Consider the following 26105-nt stretch of genomic DNA (forward strand, 5'->3'; position numbering starts at 1 on the left):
TATGTGAAGATGAGTCTTTTTTGTAAACTAAATGGTACGAGAGGGTGTAATATGAATATGGTCACTGCTGAGGGGCACGGCACAGATCTGAATGCTTGTAACACTTTCTGCTATGACTGTATTCACAATAAACAGTAACAGCCTTTGTCTACGTTTCATCCTTTTATTTAAAACAGGCCTCACAGCAAAAGGCTATTAACGGAGGGCCAAAATGGACACAAAAAATATTTTAAAAAAGGCCTCCAAAACTCTAAATAAGGGACAATGATTTATTTGCACACCATTTTAGCCATACCTGCCAAAACTCCTGTATTTCAGACCCATCTCCCATTTTGTTCTGTCTCCAGGAAAATTCCCAGAATGTTATCCCTTTTTCCAAATATTTTTATGTTACAGCCTTATTCCAAAATGGATTTCCTTACCATTCTACACACAATACCTTATGATGACAATGTAAAAAAAAATATTTTTTTAAAATTGTTGCAAAATTAAAAATCGCGTCCATAAGTATTTACAGCCTTTGCCGTAAAGGTCTAAATTGAGCTCAGGTACATTCTGTTTCCACTGATCATTCATGAGATGTTTCAGCAGCTTAATAGCTGTTCACCTGTGGTAAATTTAGTTGATTGGACATGATTTGAAAAGGCATACACCTGTCTATATAAGGTCCCAGGGTTGACAGTGCATGCCAAAGCACAAACCAAGCATGGAGACAAAGGAACTGTCTGTGGACCTTAGAGACAGGATTGTCACGAGGCACAAGGCTGGGGAAAGAACTCTTAGACCATAAGAAATAAAATTCTTTGGTCTGATGAGACTAAAATTGAACTCTTTGGAGTGAATGCCAGGAGTTATGTTTGGAGAAAATCAGGCACCGCTCATCACAGGCTAATACCATCCCTAAAGTGAAGCATGGGGGTGGCAGTATCATGCTGTGGGGATGTTTTTCAGCAGCAGGAACTAGAAGACCGGTCAGGATAGAGGGAAAGATTAATGCAGCAATGTACAGACAACCTGAATGTAAACCTGCTTCAGAATGCTCTTGATCTCAGACTGGGGCGACAGTAAAGCACACTGCCAAAATATCAATAGAGTGACCACAACAACTTGGTGGATGTTTGTGAGTGGCCCAGCCAGAGCCCAGACCTAAATCCTATTCAACATCTCTGGAGAGATCTGAAAATGGCTTCCCATCCAACCTGAGAGAGCTTGAGAGGTGCTGCAAAGAGGAATGAGCAAACATTCCCAAAGATAGGTGTGCCAAGCTTGTGGCATCAAATTCAAAAAGACTTCAGGCTATAATTTCTGCCCAAAAGGTGCATCAACAAAGTATTGAGCAAATTCCAAAAATTCATTTTTTTTTTAATAAATTTGCAACAATTTCAAAACAATCATTTTTTTCATTGTTATTATAGACTATTGTGTGTATAATTTGGAGGAAATAAATGAATTAATCCATTTTGGAATAAGGCTGTAACATAAAAAAGGTGGAAAAAGTGAAGCACTATGAATACTTTCTGGATGCACTGTACATATATAAACAACCTTGAAATAAAATGTTTATTTTAGCTGTAAAAGAGACAATACAGTAAACACTATGAACAGGGAAATTTTTGAAGTTTTGCAAATTTATAAATAAACACACATCTTTTTTCTTCTAATGAGCTTCTGTTGCTTGTATTAGTACAGTGAAAAGTTTCAAACAACCCTGATAGTCTCTTTTTACATCAACGCCCGTGGAGAGAAAGTTCTGTATTGAACTTTAGATCCTTTTTAGTTGACAAAAAATAAGGGTACTTTGGGAATGAGGTTATTAATTTTGCCTGGACAGTTGTTACCGTGCCAATCTTTTTTTTCCTCCGCTTATTTTTTCCTGGCCATTCTGCCTCTCTGACACTCAGGACAAATATGTAATATTTTTAGCATGGCAGATAATGAATTCTGGCAGCTAAAGCAAAACCACAAACACCAGATACAACAGCAACAAATTGAGACAGAGGGCATGGTGTGTTCAAACATAACTGTCTTGCAAATGATTTTAGGGGAGGTTTATGAAACAGTGACAGCAGATAACTGCATAACATGTTGAAAATGAGTGCAATGCAAAATATAAAAATGGCACCCTATATTATGCTGCAGCCTAGCAGAGCACTGCACTCATCCGTCATAAAATGAAAGTATGGTCATAAAGCATTATTTCAGATGTTTTATTTACTCCTCTTGTTTTGGAATAAGAAAAGCTTTACAGAATTGTCCCTTCAAGTGTTTTCTCCTTATGACAGGAATGCCACTGGTCCATTGGGAGACTAGTCAGGCATGTTTATTGGTCATTTTTATGGCTGTTTATTAAGCATTCCTTAAGGGTTCCCAATAACCCATAAAACATCCACCTGGCGGGACTTCATGAGCATCCCATGACTGTCTTAGACAAAGATTGACTGCAAGCCTGACTTTTTATAGACTGTATACAACCCAGGCTCATTCTAAAAACGTACCGCTATATATATATATATATATATATATATATATATATATATATATATATATATATATATATATATATATATATATATATATATATATATATATATATTACTGGAGAGTGCCAAATATGTCCCAGGAGTTTTTTTGTTTTCGCAAATCCACCAGAGACCACTGTGTAGATTTTTTGAGATTACACATTTCTCCTGCGAGTGCCATTCGCACCTTTTATTCTAGCGTAAATCCACCAAAGGTCGCTGTCGACTAACTGACTGACCGAATGACTAAATGACTAACTGACTAACCAATCCTTCCTCCTCCTTCCCTAAACCCAACCAATAGTGTTTTTCAAAAGCATAGATTGACCTGCCCACCCACTTACCTTACCACAACCGACAATGTTTTTAACAGCAAGCCAGAAAAAGAAAAGCCCTCAAGGCAGCCTGATTTTTACCACGTTTTCAGATTTTACCACAGTCTCACCCTGTTATTTACCTTTTTTAATTTAGCTTCTGTTTTTGTCTTACCCTCTTTCTGGAACTGTTCTTTGTTGGACTCGAATCCTGTCATTGTGGTCAATTCCTCTCTGCGTCTCAAGTGCACTGACGTACATGGCGAGCCACTGGACAAACTGGTAACAGCGGGAAAGCCATCCATACGAACGTAAGCAGTCAGCTGGTAAGCACGAAAAGGAACAGCATCATACCGCCCTGTAGCTTCATTCTGAAGATAAAATGCAGCCATACGTATGTCTGGCTACATAATTTGCAATCTCCAAAAATGTATAGAGATACGTTTTCAAAATGAGCGATGTTGACTATAGGATACTGGCACCTTGGTGGCTCAGTGGTTAGCACTGTCACCTCGGAGCAAGAATGTTGCTGGTTCAAGCATCAGCTAGAGTGGGTGACATTTCTGTGTGGAGGTTGCATGTTCTCACCATTTTTGCATGGGTTTCCTCCAGGTGAGGTCCACTGTCCAAAGACATGTGGCATAGGTGAATTGAATAAACTATATTGGTCAAAATTATATGAGTGTGAGTATGGATGTTTCCGAGCACTGGGGATTTATACGTTTTTCTCATTGCTGGGTTGTGGCTGGAAGGGTATCTGCTGTGTAGACGTATGCCAATAACTGGTGGTTCATTGTACTTTGGTGACCCACGAGAAATCAAGGACTAAGCTGAAGAAAAATAATGAGTGAATGTAGGATACTAGCAGACCTATTGGGGGCGTTGGTATGTTTTGGGAGGCAGAGGATGTTGGGTGGGTGGTTGGTGCCCCTGCTCCTATCCTCCAAAAGAGTACATATACTGTGAGGGTACTATAAGTGAATATCAGGATTTGAATTGTCTGAGAAGCTGCTTTGAAACAATAACTGCACGGAAGTAAAGGTGACTACTGTTGTGTTGCTCTTCTGATATGGAGTGCTTAAAGTCGGCCTGAAACTGAAGGTTTTTCATCTTTCCCCATATCATGACATACATCCAATTGAAATGGTCTTGAAATGAGAAAAAAAATGTAGGGCAGTGCAAGATTTTGTCTTTTGGGTAGCATTTGGATCGTTGGAAGATAGGTGTTGCAAACATAATGGAGGAAGACTGATGAATGGACGAAAGCAGGGCAGAAACGAGACCCCTGATGATAGCATTGCCCTAAAGGCATTCTATGTGACCAGAAGAGAAGAAAAGTCATTTCGAGGGTGAAGAGAAGTTTATAGTTTTTTTTTTATTAAAGATTGTGAGGGAAAATGAATTTTGGTAACACTTTATTTTGATGGTCCATTTGAGTATTAGTAGACTGTCTGCTTAATATCTGTTGATACTGCTCCTTTAACAGACGGAGTATAAGAAACTTTATACTGACTATAAGAAACTTTGCAAGTACATGTCAACTTACACTAACCCTAAACCCAACCTAACAGTCTACTAATAATCTAATGAGAATTAGTTGGCATCTAGATGCAATGTCATTTAAATTTAACAAACTGACCATCAAAACAAAGTGTGACCTGACTTTCTACAAAATAATTGAAGAAAATAATTAATTAGGTATTTATATCTAATTAAGAAGTTTTACCTGTTGTGCCATGACGGAAGTGGTTGTAAGGTGACCGGAAATTAATATCCTGGAAGGTATATGAGAGGAGTGGAAGAGCATTGTGGGTTAGACTGTGTAGGGTTGGACTTCGTCAGGGTGAACACTGGCGTGAGAGAGATTATTTGCTCAGCTAGTTGTCGAATAGATAACTGAAGAGAACTTATAATGTCTATGATTCTGCGAGGATAGCAATTTCCTTCTTGAGGATCAACAGACTATTATTTGAACTGTGTTTACTAAATACAGCAGTAGCCACTAATGCGGAGATCTGCGAGTTTGCGTCAGTGGACCACAATTAAGTATCACCAATGACCCTTGACATGCCAGATAGCGTCCTGAGAAACCAGGATATCTCAGTGGCTGAGAATTCTCCACGCACTATAGCTCTAGTTCTAGAGCATTCCCTGAATCCGGTATGAGCAAACTGTTGTTTATTTGCCCTTTGAGCGAAGGGGCAACTGTGTTTTATGCCACTACAAATGCAAGCATCAACACAGGCATGCAACAGGGTTTATTTATTTCTCGATTTCATTTTATATAGACTATTTGTAAAGGTTTTCTAAATGAACTGTTGATTTTGTTGTTTATTTGAGTTGGAAGGAAGGAAAATGAATAGACTTATTTAGAACCAAACCTTTATTTCTTTTGTTTGTATATCTTTGTTTAATTGTATTTAAGTAAATTTGGAAAGGTAATTTTGTACCAGTATGGTTTTGTTTATTATTTATAATAATTGGTATCAGGTTTGGGGTTTTTGGGGGGGTTAAAATACAAATAAGAGCAATCTAATTCATAAGAATCTAGGGCCCTTTCCTCGCCATAAGAAAAGGGCGCTACGTAATGAAGTGCATAAATACATCATTTGTTATAAGCACTAGCAATATTTAAAAATAAAACTAATGAATTTTGTTTTGATGCTGACTTTGAGGTCCAGTGAAGCATGGTTTGACAAAAGAGTTCAAAGCTGAGTAAAATCAAGGTAAAAACAAAAACATTTGTGGTCTCTCTCTCTCTCACGCATAAAATGGAGTCAAATCCTTGGCACAAACACTAAGAGGTGTACATGAAGCAGAAATTTGTCATCCGCATCACTTTGATGGCATGTGACGGGTGTAAAACATGGCTAAAATGGACATTAGATTCAGTGCTGTGATAATATTGACACTCCAAAAAGCCAGCTCTGGAAATTCATGCCCTCATGAAGAGAGCTGCTTATCGTGGCTTCATAGCCTGACTAGACTGGTGATATATGCCCGCAGTGATGGAGTGATATTAAACACGAGGGAGGGAGACAAACAGAGGGAGGGACAGAAGGCGCTGCCTGAACTCTTCTTGACTTCATAATGGTGTTGGCTTTTAAAATAAATGCATTCCAGGATCAGTTGTTTCAGTTCTTTATACACACTCCTCGGAGCGTAAATGTTTAAATGTTAAAGGTGATGTTATTTTTTCACTGTTAATTTTTTTTTTTCTTTTTTCTTGTGCCTGCTTAATGTGAATGGCTATAAGTGAGCCTTTAGTAAGCTGATTTTTAAAGGCTGAGCGTTTGAAAAATGTTCTCTGGAGGAGAGCAGGGAGAGTTGTGACATGGGGTGGATTATAAAAACCACCAAACTACACAGATGAAATTACATTCATACACTAGCATTTAAAACTAAGGGTTAGATGAAAAAGTGATGTTTGTGCATAATGTTTATTTATTTATTGTATTTTTTTGGTTGAAAAATGTGTCAGTATTGACTGTGCTAAGAAATGTTTGAGCATCAAATCAGCATATTTGAATGACTTAAAAATCATGTGACAAAGAAACAATAGCCTTTGTGAGCAGAATGAAGAAATGAATAAACAAATGTGGGTCATTTAATTTGTTTAGATTAAAAGCTTCTTTTACACTTAATGGCCACTTTATTAGGTACACCTGCCCAACTGCTCATTAACGCAAATTTCTAAACAGCCAATCACATGGCAGCAACTCAATGCATTTGGGCATGTAGACATGGTCACGACGATCTGCTGCAGTGCAACCAAAGCATCAAAATGGGGAAGAAAGGTGATTTAAGGGACTTTGAACACGGCATGGTTGTTGGTGCCAGAAGGGCTATTTCAGAAATTGCTGATCTACTGGGATTTATACCCAAAACCATCTCTAGAGTTTACAGAGAATGTTCTGAAAAATAGAAAATATCCAGTAAGCGGCAGTTCTGTGGGTGCAAATGCCCTGTTGATGCCAGAGGTCAGAGGAGAATGACCAGACTGGTTTGAGCTGATAGAAAGGCAACAGTGACTCAAATAACCACTCATTATAAACGAGGTATGCAGAAGAGCATCTCTGAATGCACAACACGTCAAACCTTGAGGCAGATGGGCTACAGCAGCAGAAGACCTGGTAGGGTCAGAATTTGGCATCAACAACATGAAAGCATGGATTTATTCTGTCTGGTATCAACAGTTCAGGCTGATGGTGGTGGGGGATATTTTCTTGGCACATTTTGGGCCCATTTGTACCAATTGAGTATAATGTCAACGCCACAGCCTAATACAAATTAAAAAAAATAATTTTATCAAATAAATGGAATAAAATTGACTTTCAAACTTTATACAGTATAAAAGACACTGAGCTGCAAACTCTACAACATGACGGTTCACAATGTCACACTGTCACGATCACCAGTGATCCAGGTTTGCAAATCGCTGGTAAACATGCACCTTCACCCAGATTACAATTCACCTTTTCAACTACAAAACTTCCAAATCGCAGCTGATCAAAGACTGATTACACACACTACATATACACTGCTCTCATTCCCACACACTTTGCTGAGTCTTATTGTCGTCTTTAACCTGTAACAATACGAAGCGTTCTCAGCATTTAGTCTGTTCGTGTTTCTTGACCCTAGCCTTGTTTCCTTATTTTTGTTATTGATGCCTGTATCCACCTTCTCCAGCCTCCAGCGCCTAGCCTGCAACTACACACAGAAGATTTGGCTAGAGGAGAAATGGTCATGCCCAACTGAGCCTGGTTTGTCTCAAGGTTTTTTTCTTTCACTTTCATCAATTGGTGAAGTTTGTTTCTCGTCACTGTCACCAATGGCTTGCTTGGTTGGCACTTGGAGCTGAGCATCAATGGATTTGCTCTTCAGAGTTTGAACTTTTAGCCATGAAATTTAAAACAACACTGAACTGAACTAAACTGAACTTCAACTGTGAAAACTGGATTGACACAGTTTCAGCTTATTATACTCTTCTAAAGAGCCTAAGAGTAATAGTTATGTAAAATTTGTTATGGGAATATATAGCAAAATCTGTAGAGATATATATCAATGATCATGTCAAAATCTAAATAACTATAATTCACACCATCCCATCTTCCTTTCCAAATATGTCAAAACCTGTCCAAATTAATAACATATGTCTCAGGTTACATAAAGGATATTTAGTAGCAAATCCAAGGAGAAGTGGACTATAAACAACACTTTAATGTATATTTCAATACCCTGCTGGCAGGTTTTCTAACATATTAGGACGGAATCTGACAGGCTTCACTGATTACAGCATGCAGTCCCAATGCCCACTAGCTATAATGTAGGGAGACGCAGTGCTGTAATTGGCTGGTAATACTGATTTTAATACCCACTGCCCCAGATTATCTGTTTTTGTATTCACTTTGGGCCTGGTCTTAAGAAGCTATATTAATAAACCCATAGAAAGTCTCTGAAGCCCTAAAAAAGATATAAGCAAAAGCTAAATCTTCAACCCAAGTCATTTTTGTGAACATACAATATGAAGTATAATTTTACAACTGCAGATTTGCTTTTTATTGTATTTATAGGTTTAAAAACTGTTGCAATGTTGGCAATTTTCTTGGTTTTGTTGGTTTTCATAATGAAGTTTTTCTAAAAAAAAAATTGTCACACACCAGTAAAATGTCAATGGTCAAGTAAAAAAAAAAAAAAAAGTTTCTGTAAATAAACAGTTTGTGCAAGAATCAAGGTTGTTTTAAAATATGTCCTTCTATCTCAATTGCTATAGGTTAACCCAGAATTAATATCGAAAGACATACAGTAAACATCTACCATCTTTTCATTAGTGACATGCAGTCTAAACATTTCCTGGGTCATGGTTTTGGACATCTTCTTGAACACTCTTAATACTTCCAAATGATTTGCTGCATAAATAAAGTGCACATATCTTCAGGTATTGAGTATGAAGCGACTTACTTTTGATGTGCTATTTGATTGAACAGGAATTGCAGGACTGATTTTTTTAAATAGCCAATCTCCACAGACCAGAAAAAATAAGTTAAAAAGTAGTGACTGCAGGTTAAAGGAAAATAGTGGAGTAAAAGTTTCGATACAGCACTAAACCTGTACTCGAAAATGTCCTTTTAATTGTTCTTATTACACACACACATACAAACACACACACACACACACACACACACACACACACACATATATATATATATATATATATATATATATATATATATATTACAAATACTCCCAATAGGACTACCAATAAATGATGCATTATTACATGCACCAAATCTTAAACTGCAAACTTAAAATGTCCTTACGTTGCAGTGCCGTCAGCCAATCGTTCCATTGCTGATCATGATTTCGAGGATGTATAGATCTGTCTCACAACACACTCAGCAATCCCAGATAAATTCATCCAAACATTTTAATCTGATTCACGAACTTGTTTTAAGAACTAAATTAACCAAAGATCAGTTTTTAGGATTAAAAGATCCAGGATCTGTCAAATCTTTCAACCTATTACGAACAACAGGTGTTCAGATGCTTTTTTGGGGATTTTTTTGAGATTGCACAGACGCCTTAAACACATATTGAGTGGCTGCCCCCTGGGCAAGGTCTAAGGACAATAAGATGTTCTACTGTATAAATTGTTACAAATTTACTTTTGTGCCTGAAGCAATTCGGCTACGTAATAAATGTATTTTATAGATAATTATTATTTATTATTATTAGTTATTGTTATTTATTTTTTATATGAATTATTATTGTTATTTATTTTCTCTCCAGTTTTTTGTTTGTGTACTTGATGTTAATTGTTGGTGTTTATTGTGTTAAGTCTTGTCATTCTTGTTATATGTGAAGCACCACCATGTCAGAATATTTTGCCATGAGTGGATTAATACAGTTTTAAACTAAATTTAAGCATTTTGAATAAGAAGAATGGATCCCAGATGAAACCCCTTAATACTAGAAATTAAACAAGTTTTGAGGAATGAGCAAAAAAAAAAAAAAAAAAAAAAAAAATATATATATATATATATATATATATATATATATATATATATATATATATATATATATATATATATATATATATGTATATATATATATATATATATATATATATATATATTAGGGATGTAACGGTATCAGAATTTCAGGGTACGGTAATACCTCGGTATGAATGGCACGGTACGGTATTTATTGAATCATTTACAGGAAAAACAAAACTAATGAAAATACCCACAAAAAGTGTCAAAAGTGTCAATGACATACAAATTAGCCATCTATCTGTAAGCTTTGAAACAGGAACTTCAATTTTTTAATTTTAATAACAAAAAATTATTAAACCATGTAAAAAATAAAGTTTCAATTTAGTATTGTTGAAAACTCAACACATTCAACATTTAATCAAGCACTCACTCACTTAGATAGAGATGTGTTTTAAGGAAATATATCATATAAATATAATCTGGTAAAAGCTGGTATCTCTGGGCGTTTACAATGTCCCCTGCAAAAAAAAAAAAAAAAAAAAAACTCTCATTTGGGACTGAGGTTTCTGGGACAGAAACTTGGCCCAGGTTGACAGCAGTGGGTAACGTTGTGCATTGTCTTTCCCCCACTTGAGAGGACAAGCCATGATTGAGAAAGAGGTCTCTTTGCGGTACAAGTCAATGTCTGCATCAATCTGAACAGTGTGCTGTGTTTCTGCAGTCCCCATTACTGTTATTAGTCGTATTCCCCAACTTGCAGGCATGTGCACACATAGGGCTCAACCTGTGCGGTGCACATGCCCTTTTTAGTCTTGGATAGAAAGTGCCCTTCCAAAATTATCAAAAGTGCCTCCGCGACGCGACACACCCTCCATCCCACCCTTCAGTAGGCGCGTGACAACACCGCTATTCAGTAAGCACTCGGCGACAACAACACCCCCAGAGAAACCAAAATGCTTCCACACATCTGATTTAAAACCCGCTTTAGGTTCGATCATTTCCAGCTCTTTTTCATCCCCGCTACAAGCAGCACACTCCATTTCCGCATTACTGGATCTGTAGCGACAACAGAGCGCAAAAGATGATGGCCACGCCTGGGCTGATGGGAATTGTAGTTTCTGCTACCTCCCGTTCGCTTCATTAGCATGAGCAAATTTTCTCAGAAGACCTATAGTTTTACCGAGTCATGCGACTACGGTAATATTGAAAAAAATTGCTATTGCGGTATGACGGTATTTACAATACCGTTACATCCCATATATATATATATATATATATATATATATATATATATATATATATATATATATATATATATTTTTTTTTTTTTTTTTTTTTTTTTTTTCTAGAGATGGGTTGCGGCTGGAAGGGCATCCGCTGTGTAAAAACTTGCTGGATAAGTTGGCGGTTCATTCCGCTGTGGCGACCCCGGATTAATAAAGGGACTAAGCTGACAAGAAAATAAATGAATGAATGAATGAATGAATGTATATATATACACACACACACACACGCACAAATATGTATATATATATATATATATATATATATATATATATATATATATATATAGAGAGAGAGAGAGAGAGAGAGAGAGAGAGAATTGAATTTAAAAGTGCCTTTTATTACAATAAGTCAACAATCATCATTTCAACATGTCAACAACTCACAAGGGATGCAGTAAAAAAATGTAAATACATTAATTATAAAAAGTAAAAACTAATTCTTCATCAACAATTGAACACAATGCCCCATTTCCACACCACCTCATCTCAAAAGCTAATATATCTTTTGTAGATTTATAAAAACAATAATCAATCAGAACCCGTGATTTCACCAAGTTTACAAACATTACCACCACATCTTCACCGGACAATCTTTCAACCTTATTTTTTCTGCTCATATAGATAGCTAATTTAGCTTGCCCCAAAACAAAATTTAGGAGTTGACATTTAAACCTCTTTCTTTTAACATATCTAAAACCAAAAATAAAAACTCTTTTAGAGAACATTTCATTGCAGGAATTAAAAACATTTTCCAAAAGTAAAAATAATGGTTTCAGTCTATCACATTCCATGAAAGCGTGAAAAATTGATTCTCTTTTTGAGCAAAAAGGACAATTAGCAATGGCATCATGATTAAGAATTGAAATAAAAGCATTGACTGCAATAGCACAATGTAGAAGTCTCCATTGTATATCTCCTGACCTTTTAGACAACGGTGGCTTATACAGTGACCTCCATTCAGGTTTAACATGCTCTTCTACACCCAACACTTCACGCCAAGGTGTGTCAATTTTATTGTTTAGTTCTTTTTTATTAAAAACTTTGACACAAACTTTATAAAAATCTTTGCCAGTAACCATAGATAAACCCAAGCACAATGTTTTTTTAGAGTCCAGAAAGTGTCCATTAAAATCCTCTAACTTGGGGAGCAATGTGAAAACCGGAAAAAAATCCTTCGATTCGGAATCATTCACTTTTCCACAACTGTCTATTAGCAGAGTTTTTTCTTCATCATTGATCAGTCCTCTCCAGTTCTGTAACATATGTTCAACAGTCCGTAAGGATCTAATTTTTAAAACATCAGCCACTTCTTGCGTTTTTCTGAAATCCACTCCAGCGATATGCAACAAACGTCCAAGCGTATAAATCTTTGAATTCTGCAACACTTCATTAAGTCCATGAAATGAAGAACTGTCCTTTGTAAGATCAAAACGAGCACCATTTATTAGAGGCTCCTCCAACAACCAGTGGAGAGTACATGTACTACTTCTTTGTAAATTAAACAAACTCCACACCTTAAAAAGATTCCTGTAAAATATTGGCAGTCTATTCACATTCAACTTGAGGGGGTCCATTAAAAACAAGGCTTTATCTAAATCCAGCCCTGCAACACTGTGTAAAATTGAGGAAGTTACTGCTCGCCATCCATACACTGAAGACCCATACAGAAATTTTTGTAAAAATTGTAATCGAAAAGCTGCTATTCTGCTTCTCAGCTGTATCAGACCCTGACCACCCTCTTCTTTGGTTAAATACAACACAATCTGTGGGACCCAATGCAAGTTATCCCAAAAAAAATTGACCAAAAGACTTTGGAGTTCTGTTAATAATTGTAAAGGAGGATCTAAACAAGCCATCCTATGCCAAAGACTGGAAGCTGCTAAATTATTCACTATTAAAACCCTTCCTTTGTACGACATTTTTGGTATTAACCATTTCCATTTATTAAGTCTACCCTTTATATTATCCACAACTCCTTCCCAGTTTTTCTGAGTAAAACTTTCATCCCCCAAAAACACTCCTAAATATTTAAAACCACTTGTTCCCCAACTCAAGCCATCAGGAAGGTTTGGCCTATCTTTTAACCAATTTCCAATTAAAATTGCTTCACTTTTATTCCAGTTTATTTTTGCTGATGATAAACTTTTAAAATCATCTAAGACTTCCATTAAAACTCGCACATCATTTTGTTTATCAATAAAAACCACTACATCATCAGCGTAGGCAGACAGTGTGACATTATTTTTACATCCAGGCAAGTTCAACCCACAAACTTTTTCTCTTAGTTGTTGTAACAAGGGTTCAATGGCAAGTGAATACAACATTCCAGATAATGAGCAACCTTGTCTTATTCCCCTACATACCTTAAAAGGAGTGCATAAGCCACCGTTTATTTTCAGCACACTTTCAACATCACCATAAAGTACTTTCACTTTATCAATAAAATCCTGGCAAATACCAAAAGCTTCTAATGTTCTCCACAAAAAAGGGTGCTCAACCCGATCAAAAGCTTTTTCTTGATCTAACGATATAAGACCAATTTTTATATTAAACAACTTGGAGACATCAAAAATATCCCGCATAAGGGTAATGTTATCAAAAATTGACCTCCCGGGGACACAATAAGTTTGGTCTGGATGCACCACTAAATATATTACTTTTGTTAACCTGTTAGCCAACACTTTTGATAACAATTTATAGTCAGCACATAAAAGTGAGACAGGGCGCCAATTTTTAATTTCTAAAAGGTCTCCTTTTTTGGGAATGAGTGTGATGACCGCTCTACGACTACTCAATGGAAGCCTTCCTGATGCTAGACCGTCATTAAGTACCTGCAAAAGATCATCACCCACCTCAGTCCAAAAAAATTTATAAAAATCAACTGGAAGACCGTCATTTCCTGGTACTTTGCCAGATTCCATATTTTGTAATGCTTTATACAACTCTTCCATTCTTAAAACACCAGATATCTCAGCATTTGCCTCCTCAGTCATCTGATTTAAACCTCTAAAAAAGGCACTCTCTGAGTCCCACTCTGCACCCAATTCATTCTTATACAAATTTTCATAAAAACTGTTTGCTCTTTTACGTATTTCTTCAGGTCTAATTAAAATTTCCCCCATCTCAGATCGTAATGCATGAATAGTACGTTTTTGTCCATTTTTCTTTTCAAGATTAAAAAAATATTTAGATGGTGCATCCATCTGTTCAATACTTAAAAAACGTGAACGAATTAAAGCCCCTTGTGTTTTCAACCCCAGTAGGTCTGCCAACTGAGTTTTTCTATTTGAAATTGTTTCTTTACAATTAGGATTGTTTGTTGAATCAGCTAAAATCTGCAAATTGATTATCTCTGTCTCCAAGGCTTTCATGGAACTATTTAACTCTTTGGTGACATTACGAGTGTACTGTTGACACAGTTGTTTGATTTGGATCTTCCCAAAATCCCACCACTGATTTAAATCTTGAAAGGAATCTTTTGTTTTTCTAAAATCTTCCCAAAAAAACTTAAAAACTTCTTTAAAATCCTTATTACATAGTAGATTGGTGTTGAAGTGCCAATATGCACTGCGGGGCTTAACTTCATTTAAAAAAAAGGAACATAAAACCATATGGTGATCAGAGAAACTGACTGGAGAAATGATGCAGCTTTTAAAAATGCTCAAGTGATGTTTAAAACTATAAAATCGATCTAGTCTCGCAAGAGAAAGAAAATTATCACGAGCATGAGCCCATGTATACTGTCTCTGTCCTTCATGAAAATGCCTCCAAATATCACTTAGTTCATTCATATTAATACATTTAGTGAGACGTTCACGTGAAGGCATATGTGGTTCAATATGGTTCCTGTCTATATGACTTTCTGTACAGTTGAAGTCTCCTCCTAAAAACAAATATTCTTCAGTATTGCACTTTTGTAGCACAGTATTAAGTGTATCTAAAAACACTAATCTTTCTATTGCCGATGTTGGAGCATAAACGCATATAAAAATGAGAATGTATTTTTCAAAGATTGCTCTTATTTTCAAAAGTCTTCCTTTCACAATCTCCTCTGCTTGAAAAGATACTGGACAAAATTTTTTTGTAAATAAAATGCCCACTCCACCACTGATTGTGGTGTTATGACTAAAAACAGCATTTCCATCCCATTCTTGCATCCAATCAACTTCATTCTTAAAGTCACTGTGTGTTTCCTGAATAAAAATAACATCTATGTTTTTCTGTTTAGTAACCCCAAACAATTCAGCTCTTTTTTTGTAATTTCGTGCACCATTCAGATTTAATGATGCTATACACACTTCAGCCATAGTCAAACATAAATAGAAAAGGAAACACAAACTATTGTGATTCATCTTCATAAAGTTATGCTTTTTCACTTCCATCATTCAGGTCTGCATTGAGTTTCCGCACTATTTTTTTCAATCGATACACTTCTTTGTTGGAGAAACAACCTTCAGCCATAAAACCTTTAACTTTATCCACAAACTGCTCAACATCTGGAAAGTATTCATTTACTAAGACTCCCCTCTTGTTCTTTGTTGACCTTAGAAATAGTTTAATATCATCTACTCCATAATTGCGACTAGAAAACTCACTCTGAGACAGTGTAAGACTTGAATCAGATAGCTCGCTGTCACTCTCTGACTCAAGTTCATCTTCCATATCTACTTTTTTCACTTGCCGAAAACCATGCACACTGTCTGACTTTTTCCTTTTTAATGGCACCTTAAATACTGTTTTCTCCACGTCTGTTTCATTTTGCATATCATCAACCTCCCGAACATCCCTCAAAACAACTTCCAGATTTTGTTTATCGCTTGACTCACCTTTGTCTTCCTCGTCATCAACTTCTTTTGCATTTTGTGCTTCCACCTCCACTGAAACCGATTCATTCTCCATAGGATCCACACTGTGATCGCCATCATGCCCGGTCGCTGCCACTACCGCGGGTTCCACCTCGGCGGCCTCATCGGCCAGTTGTTCGTCACCATTAGCTGCGTCGCTCACATTAGCGGGGCGATTGCTTTCTTCTTGTTTGTTGGGGCAACTACGGACCAAATGACCGAAATTTCCGCAGCCAAAACACTTAATCTTGTCGGTGGTAATAAACACCACATAGTCAAAGTCATCCACTCGGAAATTAAGCGCGAGGTCTAGATCAGCGTCATTGTTTACGATCATGTAAACAGAGCGCCTGAATGAAACAACGTGTTTCAGTAAAGGGGAAGCACCACCAATTGGAATTTTTTTAATCGAGGAGACCAGTTTACCGTAGCGAGACAATGCTTGTGTTAAAACTTCATCACTAATAAATGGTGGGACGTTCGAGAGAGTGACTCGTTTTGACGGTAATGAAAGAGGTATAACCGGAGTAAGGACTCCTTCCAGTATGATTCCTCTTTGAACCACTTCGTTTGCATTCTCTACTGTGCTTAAAAAGATTACTATTGCACTATTCATTTTAGATGCAGACAAAATATTCTCATGTCCCACAATTTCACCCACAGCTAAACAACAGCTCTCCACGCTCACTGCAGACGCCACTTTCACACCGTGACGACGCGTGAGCGAGCTCAATCCCCGCGCACCTGTACCTGCCCCAGCCATCTCCCCAAAAACGCACAAAAACCCCTACAACCCAAAATCCCCTCCCCCCGAAAAAAAACAAGAAAACAAAAAAAAACAAAGCCAATAAGAAAAAGAAAAAAACTACACCATATAACAAAGAATATAGAAAAGGAATGGAAAAAAGTTTGAAAAGCAAGGCACTCAAGCACCCAAGTCACACACGCTCACTCACAACGCACTCACTCCCAGCATGCTCTACGAGAGAGAGAGAGAGAGAGAGAGAGAGAGAGAGAGAGAGAGAGAGAGAGAGAGAGTCACCTAAAGCCATGTTGTTTTTCATTATAAGTTGTTACTGGATTTTAAAGTGCAGCAGCATGCTGGGACATAAAAAAAAAAAGCTGAAGAAGAAGAGGAAAGGAAAAAAAAAGGAAAAAATGTCATTGCACTAAAATCAATCAGTCAATCAATGCACGTCCATTTGTTTACATAACATTCATTTGCTTGTCAGTGTGGCTTACTTTTGTTGTTGTAGGCTATAAGGAGCTTTGAAAAAAACTGAAATTATTGAAATAAGTGCAATAAATACATTACATTTTGTACAGTACATTACATTTTTCCACTAACCTTACAGAATACTAATACATTAATGAGAGTTAGCTAACATCTACAGTAGATGCAAATGTGCAGTCAACAGAATGTGCACAATCAAAACAAAAAAGTTTTTAAAATATGTAAGATTTAGTTTTTCTTTCTTTTTCCAGTAGTAACTCACTTATTGTGAAGGTGTACAATTAATCTGTGTCCAGAAATCCTATAAATGATTAGCCCATTCATTAATCGTCTAGGAGCCAAACACTGGGGGAATAAAAGATAAAACGGATCAAAGACACTTCCTTTGCTAATGTCCTTGATTTCTTCAGCACTTCATGTCTCTCTGTATCAGTACGAGGGGCACGTTGCTGGAGCAGATGAGCAATGAGATCAGTGCGTCCTTCATAATCTCGTTGAAGCTTGTCCTGTCCTCCCAAACTCTGTCATTCGTTCAGTATTCCACCTTTCTCCTCGCCTCATCCCCGTCATGTGGCCTCCCCCAACACCCGTTTTGCACATTCGCTCTGTGTTAACAGGAATCAGCACTGGAGTGTGGTGGGGTGATGATGCCCTAATGAAGACGAATATTCAGCTGCTTGAGAAAGGTTTCTGGAATGATTCCAAGCCAGTGCCTCCTGCCCCATTCAAACTGGCGCTTATGTAAGAGAGGAGACAGGATGAAGTTTTAGAGAAAACCAAACAGCTACCTCTGGAAAACGTGTGAAATAAAAAATGTAGAAGCACATTGAAAACAAGAACAATGTTTTGGATTGATCAGTCACTCAAGAGGATGAAGCTGTGCTTACAAGATGAGTGCGAAGTCTTTGTTTAATCAATTTCATACGTGTAGCTGTACAACTCAAGCACCAGTTAATGAAGCAGACGAAGAAAGACACAAAGCTATATATAGTTGTTAGTGCGTGTCCCTCAAGGTCTCTTTCACACACATACGCTTACACACATGCACGTACTCTCAGAGCTGAAGTGAAAAGTTTCTATGTGCATTTATGTAAGTGTGTGTTTATGCGTGTGTGTATTTATGTATGTACGCATTCATGTATGTATGTATGCATTTCCTACTGTTCTAAATATTGCACATAATAAATGTGTACATATACAGTAGTTCACAAAACAAATTTATGTGAATTGTAATAAAATAAACAACTAAAAGTTCAAACGTTTATAATGAATGACCACACGAATGCACACATACACGGTATATACAAATGCACTGTTGTATGAATTAATGAATTATTTAATTAAATAATTAAACAATCCAAAAATCAATCCACAACCCAAATTGGGGGCATATACATTAATTTACACACATAAAAATACCCACTATTTAACTGTAATATGAACTGTATTTTACTGAAAGACAGCTATACAGCATGTTACTGTATTTTAAAGTTGCATTGTGAAAATTGCTCTATGTAACAGTATAGAAATACGAAAGAGTAAATGCATAATTGTGCTGTAAATGAAAATACAGTATTCCTGCTGATTTACAGTAAGGATTACATAATTCCCGATTTTTATTGTCAGTTACAAAAGTCACTATGTCAGATTATGCCATTTTGTCCTGATAAAATCTTGACTTGTCATGGGTAACAAATGAGCCAGACTACATGTTACTTCATGATCAGTCATCCTGTGACGTCTACGACAAGTGTTATTTCCCAAAGCAGTCACAAGTGTTGCTGTAACAATATATCTTATATTAAATGATTATTTTTTTTTTAAATCTTATGTTAATCTTAATAAATACGCATGCTTGCTGACAACTAGGTTAAATTATTTAAGGGCATTCCTTACGACATTGATAGGATCTAATGTATGTTTCCTTTTTATTGAGATATTTACTTTGAAATCTAAATGTATATTTTCCTGCCAGGGATGCTAATTAAACACTCCCTCGAGTGAGACGGAAAATGAAAGCACATCAGCATCAAGGAAATATCAGATGCTTAGGGCAAAATAATGACATATGTAAAACATAGCAAATATACGACAGTGATACAACAATCACAGTGTATTAATTAAACCCTTATTTTCAATTGACCGAAACAATCCATCACTCCACAGTTGAGTAGCAATTTCATTTGATATTTTTTGTATCTGAATTTTTATGTATATTTTGTTGGACAGTTATCTTCTAGATAAACAACAATAACGAATAACTTGTGAGGTAAAGTACCTCAAAACCAGTCTGCTATATGCTGCAGCACCAAAGCACAAACTGATGGAAAAATGTTAAATAATTCATAAACAAAAATAAATAAATACATAAATAAATAAATAAAAAATCTAGCCTAAATAAAATTAAAGTGGAGTATTTACAGTTTTTTTTTTTCAAATTAAACTGTTTTCATTTTTAATGAAAAAAAAAAAATATTGCCGGTGAGTTTCAATTTAATTAGTTTAATCAAGTACTTTAAACAAGCAAGACAGGCTTTTACAATGTATTCGCAGAACTGAATGTGTTTTTAAATTACCTCGGAAGAATGAAAGGAAGGAGCAGAGAACTCAGAAACTCAATTTGAGAATGGAGATGTTTACATATTTATGCCAATCTGTCAAATAAAATAGCTTAAAACACTTTAATATTTTAGAGAAAGTAGTACAATTTGCATAACCAATGACTGATCTTATCCAACCGAGACCCACCCATAAGTACAGTAAATATGTTGCCTATATTTTGATTACCTGACCCACGGATTAACAGCAGAACCCGCGGATATAACTGAGAAATCATGTGCTCCTATATTCCAATGTCACCCACGTGACTCATTGTGAGGAACCGAAAAAAACAAAAAAACAAAAAAAAAGCGTACTAGACTTTGTACGATATTGTCGAGAGGCGTCACAGACATGGTATGGGTTTTCATGATCTATGCCACATTACATGAGAAGAAATGATTGAATCTTGTGTCCTGACCCCCATTTTTCATTTACGACTCCCCACGACACCCTACATCAGGGAAATCATGAGATTGTGTGATCTGACCAGGGCTTAAGTTACTTTCAACTGCTGCCAGTAAGTTACTGTAGACTCTACAGGAAATTGTTAACAGTGCAGTTCTGTATATGATGCAACTGCTTTAAAGAAAAAATAGTGCCTTATAGACCTATCAAAACAAACATGTGTCATTAATTAGTAAATTTTAGAGTGAATTTCCTCCAGATGGACTTCCCAATGTGAGTGCTTCTCACTTATCACATGTACACACTCTCTGTGTACATGTGACCGGTAAACATGTGCGGTCTGTGACTGTTCACGTTAACATGCATGGCGAAACATAAAAGGAAGAAGAAATAGCTCCAGAACTACAGTATGACTAACACTATTGACTTCATTTTCACTTGAGATAATTAAATTTGCTTTTGCACCATTATTTAAAAATAATAGGCATTATGAGGTGATTTACTCATATCACTCAGTGGAGATATCCAATATTTCCTCTGACCTGACAACAGACTAACATAATAAAAACAGCATTAGTTGTCCACAGCTATAGCAGCAACCTTCAATGCACTTTTTGTCAACTTCACAATCATCCGTAGTGGGTGTAAATGTCAAATTCTAAAACTGCCAAATAATCTCCCGGAGAGATTGGAAGAAAAGTTGTGACATCTGTAATACATCCAGATACGAAAACCTATATATATATATATATATATATATATATATATATATATATATATATATATATATATATATATATATATATATATATATATATTGTATGTCCACTCATCATCTTCTTACTTTGAAACCTCTCATTTTCTCTTACTGGGATTTAATGCTTCTTTATAGTGCTGAGTAAGCTCTCTGGGATGAGAGGGCCAGGGACTTAGCCTTTTTGCAGTCCAGTGAAGGGAATTGGCAGATTATTTGGTCAACTGCGATCAGTTCCACCACAGATTAAAAGTCTCAGACTTCCCCAGGACGTGCCCTGAGTTTAGACATTTTTTTAATAAGTCCATCAAAGTCAGATGCACAGTCAGTGGTGAAGCTGGTCTGATATCAAAACTAAAAAAAGCTCTTTAGTCACCGTGGCATGTTTGTTTTGAGGAGCCGTTATTGTTTCTGCATTCCTGGAGTGAACATAACCACCCTTGCGCATGTGGCACTTTCATCTCTCTTTTAAAAGCATGTTACAATGCAGCCCAATTTTATGACTAATTTTAAGCTGAGAAATAAGACGGAAGACACTGAAATAAGAAAGGGAATAAAATAGGAAGCTGAAATGCTTAAAAAACTCACGCTGGTTTTTTCCACTTTCCTGCTCATAATGTAAAAACCCTGATGTGTGACATTTCATATAAAGGACTATCTCATGAGGATTATTCTACTTACTTCTTATAGTTCTGCTGCGGCACACAAATGTAACAAAAAATATCTCCTAATCACAGCATCAGAAATGAGTTCAAAGAAAATGTCATCCTGAAACTTTAGGATATGTGAAGAATATGTATCACCTTTAGATTAGTAGGTAAAGTAATACTTGGTACCAACTTTAATAATGTGGCTTGTAATGAGTCATGCATGTAAACTAATGCCCAGGATGGTTTTACCGCTGATATTGTATGACATGCGTTTCAGAAGGCTCATACATTCCATTAAGACCCAATTCCACATTCATTGCTTTTGAAACAGTTTCACGTACAAGATATAATATAACAAATTACAGAACTAAACGAAAAAACTAATTGCATATATCTTAGTAGACAGCTAATACTAGCTAACCTCTATCTGGAGGCCTTAAAAAGACAATCTGTCCACTTTTAGTCTCTTTCTTTTACATTTTAACTGGATTTGTTGTTAACAAGGCTTGTACACAAACAAGACAGGCAATGTTTTATCCTTTCTCAAGTCTTGCATAACCAAAGGCCTCTAAACATAACTTTACACACTGTGTCAGGGAACAATGCAAATCCATTTACAAGTACCTGGAGGACAAATTCAATGAAAAACATCATCTAACAATCGACCAGAAGTTTAACTTATGTTGCAATAGGCTCTGAGGTATGTATTTACAAACTAATGAGAATTTCATATCAAAGCAAAATCAATTTTCACGCTCTTAAATGTAACTTGCACATTCATATCATTTAGATGCTCTGTCAGACCTTTTATTGTTCAAAATGTTATTAAGTAACAAACTACAGTACAAGTCCACGTAAGAATCTGATATAGTTTAATTGATGCTGAATTTAAAGCATGTTGTATTCAAAAACTTAAACTTGCCATCTCTGTGTATTTACATTTGTTTTGAACCACTACAACCAGGTGAATAAATGAAGGAATTTACAAGTAACATGAAAATACCATCATAAAATCAAATAAAATAACAATAAAAAAATAAATAAAATATAAAAGGTTAGCACTGTCACCTCACAGCAAGTCAGTTAGCAATTCTGGAGTTTGCTTATTTTCCCAGTGTTCGGGTGGGTTTCCTCCAGGTGCTCTGGTTTACCCCAAGGTTTGACTATATTGGCCGAATTGTATATGTGTGAATGAGTGTGTATGGCTGTTTCCCAGTACTGGGTTGCAGCTGAAAGGGCAGCCACTGTGTAAGATATATTCTGTATAAGTTGACAGTTCAGTCTGCTGTGGTGACCCCTGATGAATGAAGGGACTAAGCTGAAAAATTTTTTTAGTAAAAATAAATAAATAAAATGCAAATAAAATAAAATAAAATACAAAATAAAACAAAATAAAATCCAAAATAAAAGAAAATATTTTAAAAATACAAAATAAACAGAAAAAACTAAAGAAAATAAAATCCAAAAGAAAAATAAAACCAAATAAAATAAAATCCAAAATAAAAACTAAATAAAATAAAATACAAAATAAAAACTAAATAAAGTAAAATACAAAATAAAATAAAATACAAAAAATACAATACAAAATAAAATAAAAAGCTAAATAAAATCAAATACAAAGTAAAATAAAATAAAATAAACAATAAAATAAAATAAAAAAATTTAAAATACACAATAAAATAAAATACAAAATGAAATAAAAAGCCAAATAAAATAAAATACAAAATAAAATCAAATCAAATACAAAATACAATAAAATAAAATAAAATAAAATAAACTGTATTTGTTGGTTTGACATGTTTTCAGATAGAATTCAACACTTGGGACAACATTTCTGGCTGCAGATGTGCACAGTGTGACATGAACACTGAGACATAATATTAAATTATCAGCTTTGATGCTAATTAGACATTCAACATATAATACACAACAATATTTATATTTGGAAACAAAATTAAAAGCAAAAAAAAAAAAAAAAAAAGAAGAAGACAAAGAAAAATAAAGCCAGAAACAAAATAACCAATCAGGAATATACAAACTCAAAGGATTGGACTCTCACCAATTAGTCAGGCACTGAGTCAGCGAGATGTAAAACAATGTGGGCTTGCGGTTTTATCAGAGTTGATTTATCAGTAATCCAAGTTCTACAATGAGAAGAGGAAAAGTACATAAAAATAAAAACATGTTTAAGATATACCATAAATAAAACAGGAAAATGTATTGTATGTTTTATAGACTTTTTAAGCTCAAGCACCTTGTAGGTCTGCTTCAACATATGCTTTGATTAACATGCAACATTTGGAATAGTTTTACATCATGCCACAGCAAGAGAAAACACACCAGCACTTCTGTATCGCCACAATAAAACCTTATCTTAAAGCGTCGAGGTCTATGTTTAAAAATTCATGAAGGCAAGAGGGAAAAAAGTCCCAAATGTCTCCAAATGAGCAGAAAGATCTGCAGACAGATGTGGTGTCTGATCATGACGCTACTGTATTTGTCACCATCCATCCCAAAGGGCTTATAATACAGTTTAATGTAAACAAGCTGATAACAGGCCAGTCTTCACCTCACTGGGGACAGCCCAGAAAGATTTATATGGACTGTCAACCTCATTTGTGCATGCCGTTTGTATTTCTAGACAGATTTTCTTTTACTCGAGTAAAGCTTCACAACAGAATGAAACATTTTACAGCAAACATGTAGGTCTATTTTCAGCGTAAGCCATTTTTTCTCACTATCTTTGCACCGAAACTTGATAAAATGTACAAATATTTTGCCACAAGTAATATTCTCAAGTACTTAAAAAGTACTTAAAAGTACTGTATTCATCATCTTTTCTCAACACATTTCTACCGCTGCTCTTTCATGCCTGCAGAGTGAATTGTGAATGAAAAATCCTTGGCTATTTTATATTTTCCACCACAGGCAATCGTAGATATATTTAGATCTGAAATACCTTTACAGAAATGCCTTTGAACTACAAGCTAAAATCTAAACTGCAGCAGGTCTTTAAAGTGTCCTTCCAGATTTAAAGTGTGAAGTGCAAAGAGTATGTGTCTCGCAGGCATGGCACATGCCTCTCCTTTGGTCTGTGTTCAGCCAGTGGCAACACGTGAGGATGGGGGTCTGTGAAATGTTCAATAGTAAACAGCAAACTTGACAAAAAAAGCTAATTAACCACCGCAAGCAGCTTTTGGGCTGTAGCAGATGGGTGGTCACATCAAAGCCGATCGACTGAGCGCTGTTTGCTGTTTCCTGAATGTTAAACGCGATATAGCAGGTCACTTGCAGTGAATAGTTGTCAACTCCCTGACCAAAGCTGTTTTGATCATTTTCTGTAAAGCCCAGTTCAGATTATATGAATGTATCTTCGAAGGTAACCCGCTGTCTACTGTTCTGTTTACAGTCATTTCAGGGAAACCACTCCTGCTTCAAAAAAATTCCAAAAAAGAATCCACTTATGTACTGTTTGTGATCACAAAACATATGTATATAGGGGAAAGACAATTACAGAGACATTTGTAATTTATGCAGCTTCTTGATGACAGAATGCACATCACATATGGCATGCATTGACTGATCACAAACCAACAAGACATGTCTCTCATATAGTTTTGAATAGGGAAAAGTGTAACGGTCTATATGGTGAATAAGGCCTCGCCTACTAGTTCAGGAGCCAATCATCTATAGACATAGAAAGACGTTTCTGAAAGGGGAGAAGTTCAATCAGACGTATGCTTTTATGACAAGTTTTGCGGTAAACAAATGGAATCTCAGTGAATACTTGTTTCACATAAGAAATATATTCAATTAAAGATTGAAATAGGTACTTTTAAAATAACCAAGTGCACTTAAAAAATATTTTTGGTTCTGTAATCTGTATGAAAGCAATGCGAGGTAGCATCCATCATGTCAAAAGCACATCACATCACAGAAGTACTCAAACGCCACACAAACTAGTAAACAAAGAGTCATTATCATTTCTAGAGGAGATTCACAATCAAGACCAAGTTGTGGATTACTTTAAAAGACCAATAGGATCTGATAGAGCATTATTCAGAGAGTGATAATGTGTAGAACTGCCATACTCTAAATGAAGTTGGTGTCGTGATCTCGTTCCTTTCAAGTGCGCATGTGCATTAGCTTGGGCACCCTGAAAAAATGCTGATTTTGTGTGATTCAAATGTTTAGAAATGAAACTTATGGGACAGATGTTGTTTAATTTTATTGGTTATTTCAAATCTGTAATGCAATTGTAAGCTTGACAAAGGGGTTTTGGAGAATTTGATGTTTCCCCATGCAGAGAGAATGCCCAAGAATACTGCCTGAGAGGCATTCAAAAAAAGTAAAATTAATTGCCGTAAAGGGACTTTGCAAACATGTGGTCTGGAATGTTGGTACATAAATTTAGGTCTAGAAACAAAGGTCTAGTTTTCAATAGCTCTACTGTCAAACAAACTATCAAGGCAATCAGTAATAAAGTTTTAGACCGACCAA

The 26105-nt window shown here is 35.8% G+C and overlaps 1 protein-coding gene across 7 annotated transcripts in view; it reads right to left on the bottom strand.

Moving 5' to 3' along the window:
- The window catches only part of cdh8 (cadherin 8), a 435086-nt gene that overhangs the window by 198891 nt on the left and 210090 nt on the right, over window positions 1-26105 (bottom strand). The window contains exon 2 of one of the 7 annotated variants that reach the window (XM_087261650.1): window positions 17458-17540. The exons of the other annotated variants lie outside the window; for them this stretch is intronic. The gene's annotated coding sequence lies outside the window, so the exon portion shown is untranslated. The remainder of the gene's footprint in view (window positions 1-17457; window positions 17541-26105) is intronic. 7 annotated transcript variants of the gene reach the window in all.

Source organism: Danio rerio, chromosome 7 (genome assembly GCF_052040795.2).
Source record: "Danio rerio strain M-AB ecotype USA chromosome 7, GRCz13ab, whole genome shotgun sequence".
Lineage (NCBI taxonomy): Eukaryota > Metazoa > Chordata > Actinopteri > Cypriniformes > Danionidae > Danio > Danio rerio.